This window comes from Micromys minutus (assembly GCF_963924665.1).
Source record: "Micromys minutus genome assembly, chromosome: 5".
Classification (NCBI taxonomy): Eukaryota; Metazoa; Chordata; class Mammalia; order Rodentia; family Muridae; genus Micromys; species Micromys minutus.
In genome coordinates, this window is record NC_137974.1 from 60812503 (window position 1) to 60836935 (window position 24433).

At 43.7% G+C, this 24433-nt stretch overlaps 1 protein-coding gene across 3 annotated transcripts in view; it reads right to left on the reverse strand.

Moving 5' to 3' along the window:
* The window catches only part of ADGRF5 (adhesion G protein-coupled receptor F5), a 93391-nt gene that overhangs the window by 57688 nt on the left and 11270 nt on the right, over positions 1-24433 (reverse strand). For 2 of the 3 annotated variants that reach the window (XM_080917302.1, XM_080917300.1), the window contains exon 1: positions 8555-8766. The exons of the other annotated variant lie outside the window; for it this stretch is intronic. The gene's annotated coding sequence lies outside the window, so the exon portion shown is untranslated. Of the gene's footprint in view, positions 1-8554; positions 8767-24433 lie in introns of those variants that run through there. 3 annotated transcript variants of the gene reach the window in all.

The window sequence follows — 24433 nt, forward strand, 5'->3', positions numbered from 1 at the left end:
TTTACCCACCCACAGCGTCCAGGAAAAGGCTGCCTCCTAATGCAAGTCCCTTGATACATGGAGCTATAAATAGTCCCATTCCCTGAACACCTACACACACTAATTCAGGCCCCAGACCTTCCTGCCTGCGTGGCATGTATTGTTCCATGAAGTCATGAGTCCCTCACCCATCCATTTATTAGGACCTGACAAGTGACAGGTGTCCCACCAGGCTCGAGGAAGTGGCAGTCACCAAGACAGTGAGTCTCGTTTCCATAGAGCTTGGAGGCTAATGAAGCAGACAGACATCATTAAAGAATCAGTTACTCGAGTCACTGGAGCATTAACAGTCCTCGAGCAGTTGTTATGTACCCAATGCTGAGAAGCGACTGTATTTAATCATGTCATCTTTATAACAATCCCCCTGAAGTGTTTCAGGCATGCTTTATAATTAACAGTATGGTCTAAGATTAATGGAGCCACATAATGAGTGCTTAAACAACTTTAAGCAAGAATTGAAATGTAGGAAGCCTAAATCCAGCATAGATCATTTTAGTAGCGTGCTTAACTTTCTGGAAAGCTAATCAAACAAACTAACTAACCAGCTAGCTAGCTAGCTAGCTAGCTAACTAACTAACTAATGAAGACCTGACCAAGTTTTGAGCTTATGAAAGGTGTCCCAGTCATAGTATTTAAATAAGCAAAGAATGAGTGAAGTGAGTGAGTGAATTAGAAGTTTCCAAGTCAAAAGCACCATGTGCAAAGGTCCTGGGGTAGGAGAAAGCATGGTCCATTTAAGGAGCTATAAGTGAGCCAGAATGCCTGGACATCAAAAACACAGAAGACATATGTCTATGGGGTGAATTTCAGGGTAGGCGGACCTGATAACGTTGACCACAGGATTAGTAAGATCAAATAAAGAGAAAGGGAGGAGAGAAGGCTAGAACCAAGTTCAACAGAATTCCAAATAGTGGAATCCAGGCCAAGAGGATGATTGTACCTGAATATTTAGGACAAGGTTAGAGTGACAGAAAGTGAAAGGGGCCAGCCATATCCCTGCACACTTATACCTAGTATTTGTGAAGCTGAGGTAGGGGGAATCTCGAGTTTGAGACCAGCGTGGGCTACAAGGTGAGACCCTGTCGCCAAAATACAACACAGAAAACTAAAGCAATGAGCAAAAGCTAGCAGAGAATATGTGAGCCAGGAATATTTGGCATTGGGGGGGGGGGGATGCGGCCAAAAGTATCCAGTGATGCTGAAGTCCATGAAGAAGTATCTGAGGATGCTCACGGGGCCTTCAGAAAGGATGCTCTCCTTCATCCAGGATGGGGCATCTCATTGCTAATGAGGTGGTAACTATCCTGGGAAGAGTTGTAGTGTATAGGAGGTAAGCAGTAGGAGATTGCAAGCAATGGGGCTTCAGAATTTGCTTACAATGGTTGGGGGACATTTTCTATCGCATTCTTGAGTGTTATTGTATCCATGAATCTTTTTATGAATGGAATGCATTACATTGCATACTGGGATGGTTTCAAAGAAATCCTTGATTTTAACTCAACTTGGTCTGGGGCTCACTAAAGAGACATATTGAGTACTTTCAAAGTACTTTAGGATCGCTCTCCTCTCTGCCCCCCTTCCCTACCCTTTCCTCCTTCCATTCCTCCATCCTTTCCTCCTCTCTCTCTCCCTCCTTCCCTCTCCCTCCTTCCCTCTTCTTCCCTCCCTCTTTCCCTCCCTCCTTTCATCCTATCCTCCTCCTCCTCTCTCTCTCCCTCTTCCCTTCTTCCCTCTTTCCCTCTCTCTTCCATCTCTGTCCCCTGCTCTCTTGTTTTGTGAGGCAGTGTTTCTCTGCATAGCCTTGGCTATCCAGGAACGCACTATGTAGACCAGGCTGGCCTCAAACTCAGAGACCCACCTGCCTCTGCCTCCGGAGCACTGGTATTAAAGGGGTGTCCCACCACGGCCTGTCTTGAGATCTGTCTTTTTATATCCCTTTCCTCCTTGTCCTAGGGTACAGACTTGGATCCCTTTGAAAACATATTCTCACCAAAATTAAGACTTAAAGTGGTATGTTCATTTGTGAAATGTAAAACAGAATTCCTAGATGGAGGAACTGGGTGATGGAACCAGTTCAGGGGCAGCTTTACACACTTAGATTATTTCTCCTGTTTACTGCGGATGTGGCTTAATGTCCGAGCAATTGCTTACCCTGTACAAAGATTTGAGGTTGATCCTCAGAATTGTAAGAAAGCATACAAAGAGAAAACAGTTTGGGCTGGGGGGATATCGGGGTGGTGGTTAATGTGCTTGCTGTGCAAATGTGTGAGTCTGAATTAGAATCCTTAGCACCCATATAAGCAAACTGAGCATGACTGTATGTTTCTATAATCCCAGCTCTAGGGAGACAGAGACAAGAACCACCCTGGGGTTCATTGGTGATTAGCCAGTCTAGCCAACTGGAGAGCTCTAGGTTCAGTGAATTCAAAGCAATAATCGCAAAGATAGGGAGCTATATAAACAGACATCCAAATGTTGACCGCTGGCTACCAAGTACACAAGAGGGTGTGCATCTTCCTGTATGTGTGAAAGTGCAGAAAGTGCAGGTACACACACACACACACACACACACACACACACACAGGATGTCTTCTCTTTGTTCATCTGCATGCTGCTTGAGGCTCCAGTGAGGTTGAGATGCTGCCCACATATAACCTCCCTCCAGATCTACAGAAGTACAGGTTCAAAATCCTCAAGTGTAGCTTTAAGAGGCTCCCAGCAGACCGTATTTACAACTTCAGGGCTGATAAGACTTATCTTTGTTGACCTTATTTAATTCAATGACTCATCCCTGGCACTTGCAGGATTGTAAGGTAAATATTTATTCAACACAAACACGAAACACAATGCCAATTAAAGGATTCTATTGAAGAGCTCTCCCCCCCGCCCCCAATTTTATTTTCTTTGCCTTGAAATAAGATTCTGCGGCAGCATTGTGTCCCAGCAGCTCAGGGACTATCTGATTACAGACGAGCATTTGTTTGTACACAATGGGATGGAGTTTTCCAAAACACACTACACATGTGTTGGTTCTTGATAACCTATTCGCCTTCTTGCCTCCTTGTAAGTCACTGGGGGACTTTAACTTTTAAGCAAAGATTATCATCTTTAAAAAAAACATGAAGTTCCTAGCTGGGTGCTTATCTATTCTATCTCAGAGCTTCAACATATCACAAAGGGGTTTCCCTGCACCAGGAAGAACAATGTGAAGCAGGCATTCCAACTGCAGTCAGGGGTGGCCATAGGGATAGATTGAGAAGGAGCCCTTTAGATTAGGTGAGTAGCTAAATAACAGTAACGATCTGTGGCCACCCATCAGAGAGGCATCTTCTGGCCTAAATCTTAACAATTTCATTGCTGGATTGTTGAAAACTCAGAACAGTAGCGATTTGTCGAGTGATTTAAAATATCTCAACATGTTGGGCTAGGGAGCTGGCCTAGTCAGTAAAGTGCTTGCTGTGCAAATCTGAGGACCTGAGTTCAATCCCAGAACGTCACATAAAACAGGTGGTTTCAGCAGTCAATATCTGTAATACTTAGGTGGAGCTAGAAAGATCCCTGTGGCTTGCTGGCCAACCATTCCAGCTAGATTGGGGATGTCCAGGTTCAGTGAGAGTTCCTGTTTCCAGAAAATGAGGTGGACACTGACTGAAGGAGACTCCCAGAGGTAGACATTTGCCCTCAACACACATGCCTTCATCATGCATATGCATCCATGCAAACACACACACACACACACACACACACACACACACACACACACACACACACAAATCTTTAGCATGAACACAGTTACAGAGCCATCTTTGCCTTCAGAAGTCGCTCCTTTCCAGCCCTGGCCACACCAACTTCCTGTGATCTGGTGCGGCCACCCTTAATCATAATCTTAAGTTTCTTACATTTTTATTTCTTCCCTAAGGGATATTATTCACTTGTAACAATAAGGGGTATGCTGCACGAAACAGAAAAAAAAAAAAAAGAATTGCATATTTTTTCCTCTGAATACAATATTCTTAAATAACCTTCCTGTTCCAAGATGTCTTAATTCTGACCATATGACTTTAGCTTATAAATAGCTCTGTATATGAATGAACTTGACAATGTGTCTCCAGTGCTATCTCTGGTTTCTTACCCGTGTCCTGTTCTCTGGGACACCCCTTTTCCTTCCCCTATTCTCTCTGTTCCCCTTCTTTTCTCATGTGCTGAGTTCTGCCAAACACCTCTCCTTCAGTTTTGACTTCTTCTTGACACTTTTGCTCTTGGGGAACATGTCCAGCTCCACAGTTTAAACAGTTGGCTTATGTGAAAATAGTCCAAGCTTTACTTCTACATTGTCCTATTTGTTACATGCTGGGCATATAACTCATGCAGTGTTGTGTCTATCTCGGTCTAAATTTGGGTCATCTAAAACAGAATCTGCTGACTTTTGGGCTACCACTGTCTTTCCTAACCAACACTTCCTGGATTTGCTAACCTGCTGGTTTCATTCCCTTGATATGCAGGCCCAGAGCCTTACGATGATCGCTGAACACAAGAGGCAGACAGGAGAAGGGAATGCCATCCCACCAGCAACCAACTGACAACACTCTCAGAGGTCATGCAGCTTTTGTCAGGCTTGGCTGTTACCCAATCACATCTGGACGGTGGCTATAGGTTCCTGAATGCCCCCTCCCCCTTTCCCCTGACCACTAATTCTACACAATAGCAACTGATAAATTTGCTCAGAACGAACTCTTCTCTAGATCATCACTGTATCCAACTCAAGCATGTTAATCATTCCAGGTGCCCCGAGGAAGATGCTTAGGCAACACCTGACGAACACAGCTGCAGAGACCTAACACAAACCAAACTCAGCCAACGTTGCTTTCTCGGTGTTTGGATATAGACAGATCTACTCCCGAGCTTTGACTGTAACCTCTTACACAAGTTATGGCACAGATACTAACAGTAAACATGGGTTAAATGGATTACCACCTCTGAGTGTCTTCTCATACAGTTCTTGACCACTGTGAAGCTCCTCTTCTTTTTCCTTTTTCGAGCTTCACACACCATTTGCCCCACCCCCACCCCCGTTTTTTAACCTCAGTTACAATGACCGATACCTTTTATCAAACCTGTCTATAGACTAGATTTAAGGCATCTACACACACCAGAGAACCTCCATAGTCCCCACTTGTATAGTGGGTAAAAAAAACAATGCCTGGCTAAATTATGCAATAAGTCCAGGTCACGTAGCAAGCAGTAGTGTTGATTGCCAAAGCCTGAATTTGTAACCCATTGCCGCTCATGGTTTCTTCTGGATGCATCCTTCTTTGGGAATACACCTGCATTTCTCTTCCCAGCTACTCTTCTGGCCTAGTAGATTACTTGGTGCTTCTGTTATGGTTTTAGGAGTACGGCATAAGAATCCGGCAAATAAACTCTGAAGTCAGACTGCCCGAAATATGATTATGACTCTATTACCCACTAGTTACTTATTTTAAAAATAACTTACATAACCTTTGTATGTTTTCTCGCCTACAAAATAAAGATGATAATGACCTCTCGGCACAGCTGGAAAAAGAGCAGGCTTTACGAGCTGCTGGACATGATACTTTGGACACAGTAAGCGGGAAGTGAATATACGTTACGAAAATTCTCAACCTTGCTCCTTAACTCATGTTAAGAGTCTAAAGTGATTACAGGAGAAGATCCCCTGTGTTTTTAATTCTGCAAAACCTAGCAAGCTTCTCTGGAGCACCCAATTGCATGAGGCTGGGGTTTTATCTGTTAGGACGTAAGCAAGATTGAAATTCTTTTGAGGATGGTGATCAGAGTCAAACAGCGCGAGCTGAGATGCAGAACTGGCAAGCCACTCTGGCATTTACGATGTGCCCACAGCCGGTTCATGCATTTAACTGAGCACATCCTGTTTACTAGAACATTTAATCGGACTCCATAGGACCTGCAAGTGCCGAGAGCTAATGTGTCTGCGTCAAGGCAAAGGGGTCATTCTAGTTGAAACGGGAAAGACAAGGCCACTGCCGGTTGGAACAGGAATGTCTTTGTCATCCTTGCCTGCCAGGATTCGAACTCAGAATGCTTACAGCTGAGCACAGCCCAGGATTTTCAGAATCATAACTCCGTACTGCTGCTGGTAACCATGCTAACCCATTTACAGCCAGGTCCCATTCTCGACCTTGAGGGTGTAATGGAAGCAGTGGGGAGAGAAAAGAGTAAATAGCAAATGTACAGGATTCTTGCATAAAGGTTCCGATCCCCTTGCAACTGTGAAGTGAGTGGACCTTCCTCTGCTTATAGAAAGCTCCTGGTGCCAACAGCAACTGACAGCAGCTATTCTGGTCTGCAACTTATCCAAATGATACAATAATTTGGTGCCCCTCACAGGCCCCAGCAAACCATTCGCCATGCTCTTAAAGTGAATGTGCTCAAGATAATGGAGTCCAAATCTGATCTTTCTCTTCACATTCTAAGCTAGAAGAGGGGCCAACGGACTGAAAAGAGATCTGAGTTCTCATCCCGCAGGCCTGGAGGAGAGTCACGGTAATGCTGGGCACACCGCTGCCTCTTTCCTATTCAACCCAGCAGGAATCAGATGCCAGTTTTACCTGTGGCCTGGCAAAGGAAGGGGTACGGGGGCCTTCTGAGAGCGTGGCAGTTGTATTTGAGAGGCTGACCTGAGATTTACAGAAGACTGAACGACCTCACTACTCAGGAGGTGGCAACCTGCCTGACTTTGTGACCACCCGGAGAAGCTGCTGAGCATCTGCGATGTGACTGCACTCCGGTACAGCACGGTGCTACCCAGCCTCCTCGCAGGGAAGTGTGGTGACCAGAGAGGGTTCGGTAGCTTAGTGACTGCCCCGAAGAGGAACTGTGGGAAGCAAGTTAAACAAGACAGTCCGAAGCACAATATCAACTCCAGCAGCCCCGAGACCCCTCCCCCATGGGGTTTGTGCTCCCGAAACCTTGGATGCATCAAGAAAATGAGTGTTATTATTACTCTTACTATTTTTTCCTCTCCTTTTTCCTTGCTTGCTTTTTCTTTATGAAGGCTCCTCCCATTCTCTATGACCCATGCAGACTTGCTCATTAAGATGTTTTTATTTGACTTTTATCTTTTTTAATATAGAGAGTGGGAACAGAGAGGGAAGGACACCTTTGACAGACAATTAAAATATTTGGAAGATAAGTCATTAAGTAAAAATCAAAGTGTCCCTGCCTTCCCTTGGTCAACCATTTCGCTTTCGAACGACAGACAGACTGATCTATATAGACAGTTAATTTCTTTGCTTGCCCCCGTTTTATTTCTGGAATAATATTTCTGGAATAATAACTCTGCCGTCCTTCAAAGAAAATACCCAAACTGCTAATTTTTAATCATAAAGTTTCATCCTTAAGAAAAATTAGCAAAATAGTAAACACCAAAAATAACAAAATAGTAAAAAGGAGAAAATTTTTTTTTCAGACTTTCTAAATCTTCATGAGCTGGGCACATCCCTCCTGCATCATGTTATTCTTCAGGGGAAGAGATACTAAGTGTCATCAAAAAACTTGGCAATGAGAACATGTGGGGCCTCAGCCTGACTTATTTTAAGAGCCAGGAAGGACAAAACAAACAGACAGACAGACAAACAAACAAACAAACCTTTACCTGGTATCACACAGAGTACTTGAAGGGACAGCTTGTGGGGACAGGGGGAAACATGTATTGAAAAGTATATAATTTTAAAGCTGTCAAGAGCCAGTCTTTCAGAGTAAGAATATGCCCATATATTCCTATGCAATTAGAAAAAAAAAAAAAAAAAAGGCTCACCTCTGACCTCCAAGTACTTTAGACACCAAAGCAGCAAGTCGGAGGCCAGCCCTGTCTATATAGCAAATCCCAGACCACGAAACAAGACACAAGACCCTGTCTCAAAAACTAAAAAACAAACAAACAAACACCACCCAACTCTCTTAGGTCCTTTTGAAAGGACAAAGAGCTGTGGTGGCGTTGAACAACCTGACTGTCTCCAAAATACAAGAAAATATTCTTTAAGTAAGCTGTACACTCTAGAGATTTTTGTTCCCGAGGTTCTATCACATTCAAAGCAAGTCTGACTGGTTCTTAAGACCAGACATAACTGAGCAATACAAAACCTCCTTTCCCCGCAGCCACGGGACGGAGGTCTCCGTGCCCCACCCAAGCACTGCCTCGGAGCTCCCTCAGCTGTTCTAGTGCAATCCTTGTTCACTCCAGGCCACCACCACATGGCTGCCTAGCTATCCCTACTAAAAAGAAAATCCTACCCTCTCCCAGCAGCGAACTGGAGGGAGGCATCCGCCTATACCCCCCAAAGCCGGTCTGTGGGCTTTCAGCGGCGCACTGATCTTAAGTGATCCTTGTTACCTTCTTAGCACCTTCTTACCAGTCAGAGACTAACAGGAAAAGCTTGGATCGTACAAATGTCTCAGGTTGCCAGAGGTCTGGCTACAAAGGGACACAGATCACAGAAAGAGAAAAATCTGTTACCTGTCCACCACAGTTGTCGTCTCCAGGCAAGCGCCTGCTCTAAACAGATATCCAGAAACTTCTCCGCTCCTTTACTACCGGGTCATCGGCCCCACAGCCTTCCTGGGGAACCTCACAGAGAGTCGGGAGGCAGTGGGGCAGGCATCTTTATGGACAGGTCTGGCCACTCCTTGGCTCAACTTTTGCCTCCTGGAGCTGCACTCCTTCAAGCCTCACCGAACCATCCCCTAGAGCCTCCTTGCTGTTTGAAAAACAAGAAGCGATTTCCTGGTTCACTTCCCGGATGGCGTGTGTGATTTCCTTCACGCCCATGGGAAGTCCTTCAGGTCCTCTTACTGAGAAGCCTCTCCTCCAAGTGGAATGACTTGTTTGGGTAATGCCCCTTGTTCTTGGTTTTCTTTCTCCAATGGAGATTTAAAAAAAAAAATTAGAAATGAAAACCGTGCAAATCGGATATTCGTTAGCACTTCTGAGTGGCTGAAACAGGATACCTGACTAAAACCTTCAACATATGACCATATACTTACACTGTGTAAGAAAAATTAAAATTACCCACGGGCCCATTCCATTGTCTGTAACAGGGCCAAGAAGTCAGAAGCTAAAAATATCCCAGAGGATGGGAGACCTGTCTGGAGCTTGAGGGAGACCTGTACTTCAAATACATCACAGTAGGGGACATCTAGTTTCCAGGGAAACTGAACATTTGTAGATCAAATGATATTCATTCTGTGACACTTCAACATCATCTCAGCGACAATATTTGAAGATAAGGAGACACGAAGAGGGCTGGCCAGTAAGGACAAGTAGGCTCCTGCCAGGGTTTAATTTTAAACCACAACCGCAATTACAGTTTCTGAGCTGATCTCGATCCTGCCTGCCCTTACCTTACAGAAACTAGGTCTCAAGGGACAGCTGTGACCTGCCCAGAGTCTGAATAAAGATGAGAAGTGTTATACTGTTATTAATTGAGTGTGTGTGTGTGTATGTGTGTGTGTGTGTGTGTGTGTGTGTGTGTGTGTGTGTGAGAGAGAGAGAGAGAGAGAGAGAGAGAGAGAGAGAGAGAGAGAGAGAAAGTAAGCAATCCCAGATAAACACATGTGTTTGAGAAAACCATGTACTGTCCAGGCACTGATCCCAGAGCCTGTATATAACGATTCAAGCCATGGTCCCACCAATGCCTAGTCACACAGTCACATGCATGTGACTTGAAGGCATTAAAACTTAGCATGGAACTATGATGAAAACTGTATAGAATGTAAAGGCTTTGCTGTGGATCATTTGGAAAACCGAAAGTCCTAATCTGAACGGGCCAGGGAGGTGGATCAGCATGTAAAAGTTCTTGCCAGGCAAGCCTAAAGAACTGAGTTCGATCCCTAAAGCCCTGTAAAGGTGAATAGAGAAAATCAACTTTATTAAATCGTCCTCTGACCTCCATACACTTGCCTTCTCTCTCTTTCACACACACACACACACACACACACACACACACACACACACACACGCACATACACACACACACACACACACACACACACACACACACACACACACACACACACAACTGATGAAGAAACAGTTTAGAGGCCCGGACTGGAGACATAGAAACCACTTCTGCTTTTCCAGCTCTCTCCCTGTTCCACTCGGCCACCCTTTCTTTCTGTACACCTTGCCCTCTGACTATTCTGTCTTTGAGGGCAGAGGGTAAGTATTGATTGGCCTGAAGACAAAAGCTGGGGGAAGTCATCCTTCAGGAATCAGTTCTAGGAGCTCCAGAAGATTCTAATGTGTAAGGATGCAAATCCTTAATATGAAATAGCATAGCATTCACATATAATGTGCACGTGTGTTCCTACATGCTTTAAACTACCTAAATTCCTCAGTTAGCCAATATGATGTATTTATGCAGCGTTTGCGACATCAAAACAATTGTGATTCTGTATTGTTTGGAAGAAGGTGATAAGAGGAAAGGTTCTGTACACATTCAGTGCAGATGGAATCATTTTCCAAACAGTTTCAATCCTATGTCAGTTGAATTCAAGTATACAAAAACAAAATTAGAGAAGCTTGTGTTTTGACAAAAAGCACATGAACCCCCTATAATGTATCATTCTGCGTGCAGGCTATCAGCTGCATTCCATAGCTTCAACTGGATGGTTTTTTACCTGAAGAAAAAGCCTGCTGTCAGAGTGAGCGCCTAGACAAATATGATATGATATGATATGATATGATATGATATGATATGATATGATATGACATGTGACATATGACATGTGATATATGATATCTTTTACAATGGTCAGCTGCTTTGATGGCTCAGTTGCAGTTGGCTCTCTGATATGAAATGGGAACTGATCAAGTGGCTTTCCCTTTCCTTCCCCTCAGCCACAGTCCCCACCCCCGCCAGCCCCGCCTCTGTTGCTGGCACTAGGAACACTCTGTGCTAATCTAACACTTTACAGGGAAAACAAAGCCCGGTGGGAAATGGACCTGCCATATGGTCTCAACTGCGGCTCAGAGTTAACTGACAGACCACCTTGTCTTGTTTTGGCTCCACGTGCCTCGGACCAGCAGATGCCCCTTTCTCTTTAGCTCTAGAATGTTGGGGTTGGTGGCAAGTTGAGCTCAGACCTCAGCAAACTATGGACTCAGCCAGACTTGAGAATCCATCCTGATTCTGTTACCCATGTTTGTTAACAATGGTGTCTTACTACCAGTGCAACCTTACAGAAGAGAGACCTCCTGCTTACCCAGGCAAGAACTGGAGAGGAAATCCCTGTGCATTTCCTAGTATGGAACAAGTCATTTTATTCTTCTGTCCCCAACCTCCTTCTTCACTCAAAATGCTACTTTCTCTCTTTAAGTTTATGGGTGTTATTTTCTTCAAAGTGCATCCTAATTCTTCCGTCCTAAGTCAAGTGTTCCTCTCCCCACCCCACTCCTTCAACGAGCCTCAAAGGTATCTTTGCTGCTACCAGTCTACAGTAAAATGATCATTTCAGTGCACTGACCATAAGCCCCTTGAGTGAGGGACTAGTATGATTTGTTTTGTGCCCAGGTCCTGCTACCGAAGTGGAATGCAGTCAGTACTCAATAGAAGCTGCTGACATTAAACTAGGCCATGTCAGTTCTGGCTCCTTCCTGCTCTTGACTACGTGTCCCACGGCTTCACCTTTGGAATGCTTCCCTGCTGTCATGTGTCTCCCGGCGATTCCCATGTCAGTTTAAATCCCAAATGTCTGTCTCTGTCATGGACCAGAACCCCTGACCCATACGCCTAACTGCCTGTGGACCATTTCTGGCTGGGATTTCAACAGGCTGTACTTATTCAAAATGAAATCTTTCACCTTCCCTCTGAATGAGCTATCCCAGTGGCCTTGGCCATGTCCATTCCTCCAGCCCAAACCCACAGCCATGCTGGTGTCTCTGGCTGCCCCTCTCCTGTTAGAAAAGAATGTCCCAGGAGAAGAGGCGATGAGTACCATCCCTGACAAGACTATTTGAGCATAATACATCTGGACAAATCACACAAAGCAGTGCAAAGAATACCTGCAAACCTAAGGGACAAACATTCCCCCTTTCACATGTTAATGGGTCCATCCCCATTTTTTCCCATCTATAACCATGTTTTGGCAACGTTTTCTGACCCAACATGGTACAAGGTCAGCTGTTTCTGCCACTGAGCTGTCCTTACGCAAGGGAGGCAAAAACAAATAACTAAGTAGTTTTATAGCACACACGTGGTTTCATTGCCATCCATGGGGTGCATATTTAGGCAGAGCCTACACTGAAGGCACTGAACATGTGTGTGTTCAGTTCTAGCCCCCAAGGTTGGCGGGCCATCACTGTAACATACCCATTCTTCTAAGCATCTGTCTCTGGAAATCTCTCCAGTGGTGGTAGTTTACAGTGAGAGATACCGTCTCCTCCACCTTCTGAGCCAGCTCAGTGCAGCTGACAACTTCTTTCTACTACGTGGTGTCCCCAGTAAAACCTACAGCCTCTTCCAGAATCTCAAACACACTCCAAATAGAAACCGACATTAGATCCGCTACCTTCCCTGCCTTTTCCTGGGAGAGGGAAACTTGGAAGTATGGTTCTTTAGTACACCGATCAGCAGCAGCCCTCACACGAGCCCTCTTGACCTCTACTTGGGAGAAGCTGACATGGACTCCCAAATACAACCTTCAGTTCTCTGAGGTGCATCATTTCCTATAGGAAAGAAAAACGCTGGCTGGTCCTATGGTGTCCCTCATATGCCTCAGCTGTGATGCACAGGACATTAGAGTTATTGGGTGACTACATTTGCCACTGAATCGTCCTTCCCTGTCTCCTCCTCCTCCCCTAGGGTCAGAGGAGAGCAGGGTATTGAAGGAGCTACTGTGATAAAACATTGTCAAAAGACTTGGGAGAAAGGAATTTATTTGATTCACAATTTCAGGTCACAACCTATCCTTTTAGAAGTCCATAATCTTTGCCTGCAAAGGAACCTATTTAGAAGGAAGCTGTACTTTCGCTTTTGAGGTCTACATGCTAATGCCTGGACACATTAGTCAAGCACCTGGGTTCTTCCACTGTGTATCCTGGGGCAGATGCTGTGAGTCAGCAGGTAATGTATTCAGTGACTGACTGTGAGTGTAATCTGCAAACACTAGACTCTAGGTTCAGACCTTCAAAGTGCTTCTCCTATGCCCTTTCCAATATTCTCAGTTCATTTCAGGGCCTCATCATTTCTGATGATTCCTTCTAGTCCACCTTCAACAAAACAATAAGAAACAAAACCAAAAATAAAACCAGTCCATGATGGTAGGTGTAATTTCCTAACATGATTAACTTGACTACCAAGCAGCCACATTGTCCAAGCTACCAGACAAATAGCAGCCAAAGATTTATAAACAGAAGGAGAAAACAAATAAAAACCAAAAAGGGATAACAGGAGACCAGGTATCCTAGGCTCCCTTTTGCTACTGTGATAAAACAGTGTCAAAAGACTTGGGAGAAAGTTTATTTGACTTACAATTTCAGGTCACAGCCTGCCCTTTTAGAAAAAGTCCATGAAGGAACTCAAGCAGCTACCCAAGCCACACCCACCATCAACAATAATGATGCATGAATACACCCTTGATATCTGCTTGCTTACTACTTTTTTTCACCTAATAAGATTAAAGGTACAACCTAGGGAATGATACCACCAGCTGGAAGATGGTCTTCCTACTTTGATCAACATTAAAAACAACCCCCACAAATATACCCACTGGCCATCTTGGTCCAAATTATTTCTCATTAAGACTCTTTTTTTTCAGGCCACTCAGAGTTCCCAGGAACTAAACCACCAACCAAAGGATATACATGAAGGGACCCATGGCTCTTAGCTGCACTCGTAGCAGAGGATGGCCTTATCGGGCATCAAGGGGAGGGGAGGCCCTTGGTCCTGTGGACGCTTGATGCTCCAGTGTAGGTGGATGGTAAGGTGGGAGTGGGTGGGGAAGCACCCTCATAGAGGCAAAGCGAAAGAGGAATGGGATGGGGAGATTGTAGAAGAGAAACTGGGAAGGGGATATAATTTGAAATGTAAATGAATAAAATGATTAATTTTTTAAAAGATTCTTTTTTCAGGTGACTGTGGATCCTGTCAAATTTACAATGAAAACTAAACTTTACACCAGGTGACTGTTGGTTTTAACTACCTCTGTTATAAGGAAGTTAAACCAAGAGCCAGAATAAAATTAGCTCTTTTGGTCTTTCCATGCAATTCTGTTAATTTTATAACCAAACACTCCTCATTCCTGTCAGACATAGTCACTCATCCTTAATTTCCCTGTAAAGAAACAGTTGAAGTAGAATAGTGGATCACAAAGAAAAAGTCAAATAACACCTCTGTCCTAGAGAGAGAAATCAAGTACCTGCCAACATGTATCCCTTATCTGTTTATTAATATAGATGATGACACTTTACACACATGTTTAAGCCACAGTTCCCTTAACAACATAATTTCATTCTTGCCTCCTTCAACCACTCCCAACCTCATACACTGTTCAGGCCCCGGCTTCTCTAAAGTTCAAACAGCATCAGCACTATGGAAGATATAGACAGAAATTTCTTTCTCAGACAATGTCTATAACTAAACCTTCTTCATTAAGACATCAGCCAGCCAGCTTTATTTTAGAAAGAACCCCATCTATCCAAGCTTAGATCAGGAACATAGACTGTCCTGTCATTGCTTTGTCCTCCCTAGATAGAATCTTATTTTAGATTGTGGCTATGATGCAGTCAATAGATTATCACAGGTTCTAATGAGGAAGGTGCTGGAGAAAAGGGGACCATAGCAGGAGCTTGTGAAGTAGAAAACTGTCCCACATAAGAGCAAGCTCTAGAACCAAGCAGAACCCAACCATTAGGAAACATCCTCTTACACCTGTGTAAGCTTAACGGTATGGATATTCTCCTGGGTTCCTCCGCCCAAAGGACCCCCACTTTCCACATAGGCTGTGTCTGTGAGGCCTTCAGTTGGTGCAAAGAAAAATGAAAGTAAGTAAAACAAAAAAAAATGGTTATTTCTTGGAACATGCAGGAAATGTGCATGAACAGTGAGTGGTCAGGGAATAATGAGAGATAAATTTATAAAACCTGCTTGGAGTGACACCATTTTGCTAGGGGCTTCCAGAAACTCTCCAGTGTATGGTTCCAACACTAAAACCAGTGAGCTTCTCCACTCTTCTTTCCCAAGCACTGCCCCTCTGATCAGCTCTTCACTCTTCAAGACAGCATAATATTCCACTCTCCATCCAACTGATAAAAATTCCCCCACTCTTCCCAGGCACCTCTGGTGTATGTTGCCACAGGTCTCTCTCAAAAATTACTTTATTTCTTGATTTTGAGTTTCAACATTTCCAAAGTGATTCAGGCAGAAAGGTCACACATATGTGATATCCAAGATGGAGGGGTTGTTTCTGAATACAGCTTAGATTATCCCTGTGGTCTTATCATTATGGTCTTTCCTGACTTTATGTAGTTATTTATTCATTCATCATTCAGAAGGAGTCATGTCTCATGCTGTTCTCAGTCTGCTAGGATAGCAGGCATGAGCTAAATGCCTAGATTCCTGATATAATTAGAACCAAATAAGTAAATAACTAGCATCTTAAGTAAGTTGATAAATAAGTTAATCTCCCTGTATCCTTCCGTGGAAGAACATTGAGTGGTGTTAGCATGTTGTAATACCACTGACCTAAACTGTGGTGACTGCCATAGTAGTGATCTGAGCAACGTGATGCCACATGACACTAGAACAGAAATGGCCACTTCTGGTGTGTGTGTGTGTGTGTGTGTGTGTGTGTGTGTGTGTGTGTGTGTCTGCGTGCACGCGCTTGTGGAAGCCATAGGGCAACAGGTACCTTCTGTGATTCCTTCTCACTTTATATTTTGAGATTGCATCTCTCCCTCAACCTGGAGTTCATAGATTCAACTGAACTGCCTGGCCAGTGAGCCATGGGGATTCACCTGTTCCCACCCAGCCTGCACCCCCAGCCCGGGACAGGGGTTAAAGATGCCTGTCAGAGCTCCTGGCATTTATATGGGTGCTGCATATCAAAAATCAGTTCACCCACTGAACCTTTCCCCAGCCTCTCAGTGGCAGGATTGGAAGCAAGGAAAGAAACCTGTGTCTGTTGCCTCACCTCTCTATTTCTGAAACTACAGTTTGGCAAACAAGTGGATTTCAATAAGAGGACACCTGGCTCCACAGTGCTGACAGGCTGACATACTCTCCATTTCAAATCCCAGTGGGTTGCATATTAGTGTGAATTAGCCTGGAGTTGAAGATCCTATATTCAAAAGCAGTAGGGAATAGAGGTTAGAGACAAGCAAGTAGGTCAGGAGGTGGGATTTCAAGATGGATTTCTAAAGGTGCCTGATGACTGGTATGCCACTTGGACATGAATTCATCTGAATCCCGATACCACTCCATGAGATCTCTAAAGTCACATCTGCTGGCCATTCTATAGTTGATACTAAGTGTTCAACTAGCCACTACAAACCTTCTTCTTCTTAATAGCCTACTTAGGAAAAATCGATTAAATGAGAAAAGCCCTCTGTTGTTTCACACATCTCTAGTTTTTGCTCTTCCTGTGGCTTAGGACAAAAGCATCTCCTGCTTCTCCTGATGACCTTCTTCCTCTTCCATGGCTCTGGATCCCATTCTTTCGTTCTCTCTAGACACTAAGGGCAGTCCCACCAGTATGCTCTAGAATGGCTCTTAATACCCTTCCCTTGACACAAGATTGTTCCTCTCCCCTGACTCAATGCAAGACTCCTCTGCTACTGCAACTGCAAACCTAACCAGAGTTCACTAAGTAGATTTTTGCCCTATCTCTTCTCTGGCTTTATTTTCAAAAGCCAAAAAAAAAAAAAAAAAAAAAAAAAAAAAAAAAAAAAAGTATGGACTAGGGAGCTAGCTCAATTGGTAGAGCTCTTGCATAGCGTATTAGGGTAAAGAACAGTCCATCATGGCAGTGAAGTCAAAGCAGCAGTTTGAGGCAGTTTGTCAAACTGTCTTCTTCAATTAGAAAACCGAGAACAACAGTAGCTTATGCTCAGCTTGCTTTCATAAACAATCCAGAATCCTAGTAAGGGAATGGTATCACCCACAGTAGGCAATTTTCTCTCCTTAATCTAATAAAGGTAACTGCTCATAAGCATGATGAGAGAACTATCTCTCCGGTGATTGTAGATTTTATCAAATAGATTACTGAGATTAACTATCACAGTATATCCACATGAGCTTTTGCTATGACAACAAAACCTCAAAGAAATCCCTATTACTAGACATATGGCCAACTCTTCTACAAAGAAGTACACTACCATTTTGAGTGTAGTAAAATTGTTTTTCAGAGGAAAGCTCAAAATGCAAATTTAGCAAAACATAAAAAGCAAGGGTGTAATAACAAGTGAGCACAGCCTTCTGGTCAACCACAAAAAATGTTTCTCAGTAGTAACAATTCCCACACACACCCCCACACCTACCCAAGTCTTGACTCAAGGCCTCTGCCTTTATGTTCTATTTCGTTGGGCAACTATATACTCTATCTAAAAGGCTGCTATAAAACATATCACATGTCAGGCATAGTAAAGATGTTTGCTTGAGACAAAAATATAAAAAGGATTGGCCAGTAACCCCTCATATTGGTGAACAACAATGGCTGTGAAATTTAGTCATGAGAAGCAGCCAAAAATAGTCTGGTTGAGAAGAAGCCCAAGGTTAAGGATAGAGGCGGTGGTGGTGAAAACAGAAAATAAAGCACAATTAAGAAACAAATTTTCCAAAGTTTGACTCCTCGTGATTTTTAAAAGCCTAGAGATGAGGACGTCTGAAAAAATGGGAGTCTGTAGGTATGCCTTGGGGAAACTAGTAAAGATGGTCTTGGTAGAGAAAGGACACCTTTTTTTGTTACCTTTTGTGAATTATTTAAATAAGAATGTAATTGCACATTACTTCCAGACTGTACACATGTTAGAAACTCACATACATTCAGAAAAACTTGTTTTATTCTGGGGAAAAACATTACTCTCTAGTGTCTTGCCTATACATCAACTGAATCATTTGCCTCCCCAGACAGAAGTCATGCTTACATGGCCATTACATGCCATGGCTTACATGGGTACAACAGACTGGTATGGTGTATGCTATATTCACCATTAAGGGGAGTTCTGAGGCAAGAACTGACCTTGCCACTGTCCTCTTAACCAAGCTGGTGGATACAAAGGTGAACTTTCCTGGGTTCTAGCCTAGCTCTGGGTTTTTGAGGCAGGGTGTTAAGTCAGAGAGAAGGGTGTTTGTGGTGGATGTTGTTGCTCTTTGAAATGGCCTAGCATTGTGAAAGTTGATGTCTTGCCCTGTGGAGATTGCCCATCCTGCCACAGCTCTGATAACCTATCCCAGCACAAGGAAGAGGCTGGGTTTCCAAGTTCAAGACTTTTTAAAATTACACTGCCTTTGACTTATCAGTGTTCGCCTCTTGGGACCATGAAGCTATTTTTGAAATTGAAAGTTAGTACACAAACACAGCTACAGATCAACAATTACGGGACTATTCCAGGCCCACGCCCCTCCAGTTTGCCTCATCTGACCTGAAATATTGAGATGGGAAAGCCATTCATATTTCTAGTATTTCCACACTAATGCACACATGACAGTGCAAGTGCAGCTATGGACATGTGTGTGTGTGTGTGTGTGTGTGTATGTGTGTGTGTGTGTGAAATTCTGAGCCTCATACTCATAGACACTCAAACTTCACCATTGCAATTGGAGAGAAGGAGGTAGCAGATACACACATAATTATGGGCCATGAAAGATTTTGGCATGTTTAACAGCTAGAACAGATCGCTTCTTAAATTCTTCTCTTTTCATTGAGTTGGCCTTTCCCTCCCGTTACTCCACTCCTGGAATGCTAGGGATTGAACCCAGGGTCACACAGATATTAGGAAAATGTTTTAGCACAGTCACAATCTCTGGGATACCCTCCTAGTTTTAATTGAAAATATAACTTTCTTGAATAGTAATCTAAATTGAAAATTATTAACTAAAAAGAAAAACATTTCTCTTTAAAATATTATTAAGCAAGTGAAAATTCTAAGTATGAACTTTGTACTTATCAATATCTAAGCACAAACAAAAATCTCTTGGTCACAAAGTTATCCTTACCCAGGTTTTTTGTCTTTCCCACCGCTAATATGGTTAGCCACTGTTTTCTGAAAGAGTCCCATGTAGCCTACGTGGGCCTTGAACATACTACGTAGCCAGAGATGACCTTGAACTTCTGCTTCCTCTGCTTCCTACATGCTGGGATGGGGAACGCTGTGCAAGGTTTATTTGGTGCTGGGAAGGAAATGAGTGCTCTGTTCATGTTAGTAAAATACTCTACCAGCTAAGACATGTCCCTAGCCATGACTTACTTTGAAAATCTATATTTCAAATGAGGACCTCTGTCAACCTGCAGGAGTTAGAGACACATGAGTCAAGCCCCAACAGTTCTGAACATAGCCTGCTCTTTTTTGTTGACTCTTTAGTATTTGCATTTATTTATGAGCGTGTGTCTTTCTGTGTGTGCACCATATAGTATATGTAATGACAGAAGTCAGAAAAGGGGTGCCAGATCTCCTGAACTTGGAGTTAAAGGCTATTGTGTGCTACCTGGTACAGGTCCGGGTTCTCAGCTTGGAAGTGCTGTTAGCAAGAGACCATAACTACTGAGCCATCCCTGTAATCCCCAGGCATGCAGGATTAAAAGCAACAGAGTAGCTAGTCTTTCTGTGTCAGGGGTCATCATTTAAATGAGTATTACCTGACTTAACTCCAGTGTTGAATATGCCTGTTTCTTTCCTTAAGACAAGGCCTTACCATAGAGCCCTGGATGGCCTGCATCTTGCTGTGTAGAACATATTAGCCTCAAACTCGCAGAAACTCTCCTGCTTCTTCTGCCTCTTCCTCTTGAGAATTAGGATTAATGATATGCACTGCCACCACTGGCTAGAATGTACGTTTAACCAAAAAGACATACAAGGAATGTGGATAATATTTCAAAACTCACTGATGTAAGTTTGTTTTTAGCACTGTTTAGAATTGACACCCCGTGTTGATGACCTTTTTCAGACTTTGGTTTATCTTTCATTTGTTTTAAATGTTCTGTAGGCATTTCACCCAAATTGCACACAGGACCCCCTCCTGACTCATGCACTCCCCATGATGCAATAAACTCTGCACACAGGCACTGGGAATGACGTTAAAGGTTACTGATTCTGTCTGCATTAGTGTTCTCCCTGTGAGCCTTCTCGACACATATTCAAAGGTAGGTAGAGGATAGACTTGTTCAAGTCAAGTAGAAATGGGGCGAAACCTCACAGAGCAAGAAGGCCACATAAATCCTAAGACTCACTGAGGTCTTTTCTCTTCTCCAGAAGAAGATAATATTGCCTCTTCCTTTCCCTAAGTCTCCCTGTTTGCCCCTGACTGGCTCTGTCTGCAAACATCTCCTGAAGAGGAAGGAAAGCATCAAAATTCTCAGTTCTAAGCTCTCTGGGCCACTTTAAAAAAAAAAAAAAGTATGGTATGCAGTGCTTAAAGGCAAACAAGCTTTGACTCCCTGACCCTGGAGGAAGGAAACGGGAAGTCTTGCTGAGGGACAGGGATGAAGCAGCCCACTGGGACAGGCTGTCTTCCTACCTCCTGACCTTCTCTCTAATCATGATTGTGGAACAGACTGCCCCAGTGCGGAGGCAGAGCCTCGGGCAACAATTACAAATTCTGAGTACTTATTTTCTCACCAGTAGCTGCAGATGCCTGTCCAAGGCCTGTGGAAGATGAAGCCAGGAAACCCTCTAGAAGGGAGAAAAGAAGAGCCCCCGGCCCTCCATCTCTAGCTGGTGAATGGCTTCTGGGAAAGGGAGAGACAGTTTTCTTTAAGGGTGTGGTCCCTGGTAGCTGGACTATGCTATGCTTCAGCTCATGACTCTCCACATGAGTATAAAGGCAGCACAAATTGAACTCAAAAACAACAGAAAGCAGATTCGAAGTTGGGATGGGTAGGGTGGGAGTAGTTGTGGGAGAAGTTAGGGGAAAGGAATGGGCTTGAATATGTCCAAACTGCAATGCATACATATATAAAGTTCTCAATAAATACTAAAAATATTATACTTCTAAAAGAGAAAGAAAAACATCTTGGTGGCAGCTATTACCCTTGTACCATTATGCCCACCACAGAGTCAAATCTCAATACCCCCTTGTCTGTTGAAAAAGGATCATATACATGTTCATTTTATAGATGATAAAACACAGATTCAGCAACCATGGGGTAAGGGTGGAACCTTGATCTGCCTGCTGTCCAAGCAGGTCGGGGCAGCTGAGGCTACATTTTCTTGTGTGTCTAGCACCTGCAGATATGAGACCACCAGCTCTTGATATAGCTTCAGGTACACAGCTGCTTTCTGTACAGGGGCAAGGGGTGTGGCATTGTTTGGAGTTAACAAAGTACAATGTGAACGAAAGGAAAAGCAAAGGTCTGAGAGACTCAGTTACAGGCACTGGGTCATCTAGGTGCCAATCCATCTCTCCTTCCTTCCTTCCACATTTGCCTAAAACCCCAGGAGAGGTCTAGTGGACCACATAGATCAATGGACCGAAACCTAAGAATCAGTAACTATAACAACTGAAGAGTACAGGTCACCCTCAGCTTCCCCTTCTGTCCATCTCTGTCTTTTGGGGTCATGCTCAGTGCCCTATTCTGTATCATTTTGTCTTCAATAAGGCATAGCTCATAACAAGGATGAAGCAACTCTCAGGAACAGGCTCTCCTCTTCCCTGCTGACTCTGGGATGCATAAGGAACACCACAAAATGGAATACTGCAGAATTTACTCCTCTTCTCTTTGGCCAAGCTGCGGTGCAGGAAACAAGTCTCCTCAGCTTCTGGTCCAGAGGGAGCCCTTTACCCACAGCCATGGAACTTGTCAAATTCTAATGATACCTCTCCTCAGCCTTCGCGCCACATTCTGCCCAAGGATAAGCAACCTGGGTGGGCAGTTTCTTCATGCTTCAAGTCACCCATCGACTTAGCTTCTTTATTTCTTCTGTTAACTTGTCACAGTGGGGTCCCCCTTATAAGACCCTCACGAAAAGGCAATGCAGACAAGTAAACAGGTCATTTCTGTAACTTGTTGAGCAAGACATGAGGTGAAGACAATACAGGGTCGAGAATATGTGTGCGTTGGAGTATTAGTGATGGAGGCATGGGTCCCTCTTCCTTCCCTGTGGTGAAATTCTTACTTCTTACTCCTATATAGCCAGCCTCACTAATTCAGGCCTCTTTGTGTGTGTGTGTGTGTGTGTGTGTGTGTGTGTGTGTGTGTGTGTGTGTGTTCTAGTGTGTTGTCTCTAAGCCCTGGTCTTCTGTAGCTGGAGTTGACATTAAACTTGCGATGTAGCCAAGGAAGACCTTGAATTTCTACTTCCCAAGGGCCGAGATTCCAGGCATGAAGCTCCCATGGCTGGTGCCACTGAACTTTTTTAACTACATTACATAGTTTCACTTCTCAGAGCCTCTGCCACTCTCTCAGTGTGTCTTGGGGCCTCTCAGCAAAGGGCCCTCCAGGGCTGCCTGCCCTCCTTCCAAGCTAATATTAAGCATCTTGAGAACCAGAAATGCTTCCTATCAAGAGCGGTTTTGAGGAAACTTGATTTTAAGTTTAACTTGTGTGTTTGGGAGAGATGGACATTCTTAACCCCAGAAAGGTCACAAAACCATTTCCAACATTCACCACATAAATTTTTCCTTTGCCAAAGGACATCCCTATGGTGGCTTTGAAAATGACACCCCTTGAGCATTTTGGTCAGAGAGTAACTTTGGGGGATTTGATTATCTCAATCCACCGTGCTAAGACAGGTTTGGTAGCCAGTATCTTTTCCTACCGAGCTGTCTTGACAAGGCCTACATTTTCTTTTAAACTTTAAATATCGAAGATTTTAGTGAATCTTCTATAGCATTCATGCTCCTGGCCTGCAGCTCAGAGATATCTGAGGATTTTAGCTCCACCCTTACTCCCAACCCTGTAAACAAAGGAGCAGGGGTTGGGGATGGGGGTAAGGAACACACAAATTCCTTCCCATCCATCCTTCCAACCCTTTCTTGTCAGTAAGCTTGGTTTCCTCTCCTCTTCCTGCCTTATCTCCTCAGGAGGAAATAACAGCAGGAAGGATGTCTTTTCTCTTTGCAAGCAGACCATACTCAGACTCACAGGCCTGTCTTCACATTCACTATGCCTTTCATAAAGACTCAGTTTCAAACTCTTCTGGATTATGGAAGGTTGCTTAAACTCGGCAGCACGAAAGCCCTCCAAAGGAACAGATTGCTTGATTGAAGTGTTTATTCTGGGCCGCAACTGGCTTCCTGCTTTGCAAACAGAGGTTTCAAAGGACCAATTCTTAAAATTCCAAAGAACCCTATAAGTGACCATATTTTGACCCCTTACAGACCAAAATGGATCAGAACATCAGAGATATTTGGATTGGGGTTTTATAAAATTACACAAATGTTTAAAAATAAAAAAAGCATTTATTGCAAAGAAGAGAATTTGCGATTTTCCTCAGAAGACATTTCTAATTTTAGTGTGACCTAAGAGTGGTCCAAGTAATTTTGACAAATTCCTGGCCTTCACACAGAAAACACTGAGCTTGAGTCACACAATGGTAGTTCTAACATGTGTGTGTGTGTGTGTGTGTGTGTGTGTGTGTGTGTGTGTGTGTGTGTGTGTGTGTGTTGGAGTGGGGTCTAGTTACAAAGTCCTAAGCAGACTCTAGAATCTAAAACCAGAAGTGAGGCTTGGAAATCAGCATTTTATTGAGCGACATGGTGGTTCTACATGGAAATTTAGAAGTTGTGGAGGGATAGAGGATTGCCTTATTCAATCCCTTCTCTTGCAGAAAAGATATTAATGATGCTTGGTTCCTAGCTTTAAGTGAAGAGACCTGAGTTTTCCGGTGCCCTTAGGAAAAAAATTGGCAGGGAGCAAAGCTTTTGGGTCAATCTATAGAGCACACACACACACACACACACACACACACACATACAGACACACACACACACAGACAGTAACACACATGCACACACTGATCTCTGGCCAATCCCCTTAATCATTACAACTTCTGACCCCACATCCATCCTTGCTTTTTCCTACACCTTACCCATTCCACACAGTTTTATTGAGACACAATTGACAAGAATTAAAGTTATTTATGGTGTACGAAATGATGGTTTTATACACGAATGCCTGAAAATGGCTCCCGTCCCTGATGCATTGCCTTTCCTCGTCCTTCATGGGCCTGTTCAAGGTCATC